Consider the following 4,366-nt stretch of genomic DNA (forward strand, 5'->3'; position numbering starts at 1 on the left):
CACACCTAGAAAGGCATACCACTAGTAATGGCAAGGAGCTAATATTCCAAATATAAACAAAATAAAACAAGCCCTAAATAAATCACACATACCAAAACCATAAAACACAAACAAGTCGTATACCTATTAGACCAGATCTCATTTAATGATGTATAAATTTGACAGTTATTTCAATATAAATTTTTTTACCAGGATAGTTCAATGGGTCCTCACCAAGTTTCATCCATCACCACAAAGGTAGGCAATCATCACAAAAAAGGGGTTCTACCAAAATCTACAAAATCTGGTGAAGTGGTTCCAATATAGTTGTTAAGGCACAGTTACATAAAATAAGGATGTTAACCATGAAATCAGTTCATTATGCAAATAATGCCCTAATGCACGAATCTATGGTTTATATGTTAAACCTACTAAATGCATAAATTAGCTAAGTTGAAGCTAAAAATTCAGCTCTAGCAACTTCAAACCCAATCCAAAGAGTAAATACACCATTCCTATCACAGAATTAGTGAAGTGGCGTCAGGGTTTCTACATCATTACTAAAGCTTTTGTAAAGGAGAGAGCTAGGCGAAGATAAGGAGCGGAGAAGTGCTTCATACATCTAAATACTCTCTCAACATGCACGTCACAGTGGCCGAACAACAGCTGGTTGAAGTGGAAAGAAGTGGCGGTTGAGAGAAAAGAAAAAGAAACCCTTGCTAAAAATAATCAGGTTTGATGATAATGGGAGCAGCAAATACAAGATCAGGAAACTTCTTGCCGAGCAAAGGTAGGGCGGAACTTGCCAGCCAGACACACTAGCGCTAGCAGAAATGAGGAGTTCGTCGAGATACAACGCCGGCGGCGTAGCCACACACTCTTCGTCGTGCCTTTGAGTCTATCCATGATGACCATAAGAGGCAGTTTGGATGCAGGACTTAGTCTAAATCTTGCCAAACAGCAAATATGACAACTTAAATTCTACAGAAACTTAAATACCGTTCCTTCTCCTGTTTGATTTCAATCCTGTATCCGCTAGTTCGGCGGATTTACCGTATTTACCCAAAGAAGCGGGATAAAGAGGAGAAAGGTCGTAACCTTCGCGGCAAGCTCCCGCCGTGACTTCCGATCCGACAAGAACAACGTCGTCGAAGGAGGCGACAAAGCTTCTTTAGTGTCGAACTCTACTTCACGCGAAGCCAAAGCAAAACACGGGAGGGTAAGCAAACCCTAGACCAGCCTTATGCGGAAGAGCATAGACAGACGAAATAGAAGGGAAATTATAAAGATAGTTTGGGCAGCAGAACCATCGCACCAGTTCGCTCCACTTCATAGATTTTTTTTTTTTTTTTTTTTAGACTGGTAATAATTGTTCACGTGGGAAAGAGAACCTGCCTATTAAATTTTAAAAAAAAAATTAACATTTATTGATGTTGGTATTTAAGTTATTATTTAGGAATTGTTTGGCGAACAAATCTCAGGAGCTTGCATAAGATACTTTTTAGCAATAGGAGCATAATAAAGCAGAAATTTAAAACTGAAAAAATTATCTAAAATGAATGGTGCATTCAATAGAATGCGTCAAATAGATGAGTGCATTCTATGCGCTTGCCCATACATTCAGACCAGATCCGCCTTCTGCGGGGAGAAAGCAAAAGCGTTCGCGGGAGTGCGGGGAGAAAACCAAAGGCGTCCACCCGACAACTTACTATGATGATATATATATTATTCTTTTAAGTTAGATATTTGAGTGTTATATTATGTAAAGACTTAAACAATTTGCAGGCGAAGTGTGTCTCCATCTAGCTCCGATCTCTGCTTGAATTTCTTAGGTAAGTGGATAGTTATAAGTTAATTTTTTTGATATAAGATTATTCAATAATAAAATTTGTTTGAAGCTCCTCTAGCATGATATTTTATGTTAGAATATATGTATATGATAGTGTAATTAATTGTTCATTTTAATTAAAGAGTTGTATTTATTTACAGAACATAATATAAGAGTTGTAACATGATATAAGAGTTGTATTTTTGTCATAGAAATAAGATTAGCGGTATTGATTATTGTTCATTTTCATAGACATATAGTGATGTGGTGATCGTCGGAAGAATCGGACATGCAAGAAGAAATTTCTCAATCCAAGGAACAAAGCACAAAACTTTAAAAGTTTCAAAAGAAGATAATATTCATCAATGCCCTCATCCTTCTACAATGCTCCATATATAAACTAGCTATAGAATATTGTAGAAAATACTAGAGAACTATATACAAGAGGTAGTTTATTCCTAAAACTGCACTTAATTAAAAATGCTCCATATCATTCTCCCCTTGCGTCAAAAGAGCTCGACTCTGTCGAGGCTCGTCATCAGGAAAGAGGTAGAGGTGGACATCCTAACCAGATCCTTGGGTCAAATACTTTGAATGCAGACTTCAAAATTACCACATGAAGAGGCTTTCCCCAATCAAAGTTAGGAGGTTCAGCTTTCAAATCATTGAATTGAACTAGCATTTTAGATAGAGTAACATACACAATTGTTATTTCTAGCATGTATCATTCATTTTGATTGAAATAGTGGGGTATAGGGTCTAAAATGTAGAACTTAGTAGAAGAATCCATCTGAGTTATTACCAAAATTTTACTTCCCAAACTTCCACAAGATAGAGAGGCGAGCACATTCTCCCATTTAATTTTATCCCGTTCTTCCTCATCCCAAATGTCAAAAAACACAAGTATGAACTTTTTTTATTCATTTTAAGAGATTCCAATATATCTGCAAAGATATTTTTCACATCAAAGTTGTTGGATACACAAACCCACTTTTTAAGATTAAATTTCTCTATCATTTATCTTCGTAGACATTTTACAAGAGAGTTGTCTTTCCCATACCGCCATGCTCCACTACATGTAGAAGTGAAATGTTTCTGTTTAAATCAGTTGTTGGATGCTCATTTGATGGTTTTCTCAACCACTGCATCACAAACTCCTTATCCTAGCTTCTACTTATGAAATCATCTCTAGGCAATGATCTTATTTCATGTGCTTTGTACAACTAATACTGTTGCTCCTACTTTGTGCTTTCTAAAAGATGAAGAAAAGTACTAACCTCAGTTGGAACTTTATCAAGTTTCTGCACAACCTCCTCCAACCTCTTCATGTTGGTTTGAGATCCTTTAGTGACATTTCATCGAACAGCTTGGGAGTGTTGTACTAGCTCACCTTTGTCAGAGAAGTTCACACTGAGCATTTGCACACATATAATGGAAACATCATCCATAACAATATTTTATTTTTCATTTAACTCAGTCTCCCCATTTTCATGATCTATTAAATGTCATTCAATTCACTTGGCAGCTTCGACTGCTAATGCCTCAAGGGCCTTCTCTATGCAGATACCTTTTGTTGCAAAGTTCATTGAACTATTAAGTGAAGAAGATTGCCCATTGAAACAAATTGACTCACTACTAGCTGACCGCCCAAATGCTTTGCAGAAGATAGTTTAAGATTGCCAAAGATCCAAAAGTTTAGAAGATAAAATAGATTTTCCAGTAGCGCCCTGTGCAAAGAAATCTTCAAAAGTAACTTTCTTGTACTAAATAGAGCTAACAGAAATGGTTGAGTTGTATAAAATAGGAACTATTCCAATGTTTGGTTCAATAGTGAAGAGATCTGTTTAACATGGATTACATTTCATTTCTTTAAAAATATTTTTCACCTGCCATGACCTTCCAACTCCACCATTGGATTCCAACAACTTGCTGTAAATGACCGAATTCGGCTTCACACCAAATGCTTTCATCTTCTCAAACATAGTGAGCGCACCATTAAAATTACTGGCAGCTTTAGCAAAAGTTAAAGGCAATTTTCGTTGAAGTGGTGAAAGGTTTACATGTAGTACCATTGAATGTGGTGAAGATCTTTTAGTGATCCTGATGGGGAAGGATATCTTGCTTGATGCTAGATTTGGGACTAAATAATTACTATAGACAAAATAGCTTGATGAGATAGAAAATTATCCCGCGATGTCATATGACTCCAACAACATAGTCGGTGCTAAGAAACACGATAGAGTAAATGCTGGAACCCATGGAGCATCGTTTAGCACAACATATTTTGGTGGTGGGCAAGGTCTTTCCGTAGGCGATGCCCTGGCCCCCTCTAGTAATTGAAAGAACAAACGATAATCTCCAATAAAATTGGTAGGAATAATGATAATATGTGATGAGGTTGAAGTTTTTCTCCCGACTAGGGTTTCATTTGCTTGCGTGGGGAGAAAAGATGGATCATCGACCTCTCAATCGGACTTTGGTTGTGATCCTTCCCATTTCATCAAAATATGGTGGTGGGCTAGGGTCATTGGTTGATTGTGAACCTAGTGGCAAGAGGAG

This window comes from Dendrobium catenatum, unplaced genomic scaffold, assembly GCF_001605985.2.
Source record: "Dendrobium catenatum unplaced genomic scaffold, ASM160598v2 fragScaff_scaffold_1203, whole genome shotgun sequence".
Lineage (NCBI taxonomy): Eukaryota > Viridiplantae > Streptophyta > Magnoliopsida > Asparagales > Orchidaceae > Dendrobium > Dendrobium catenatum.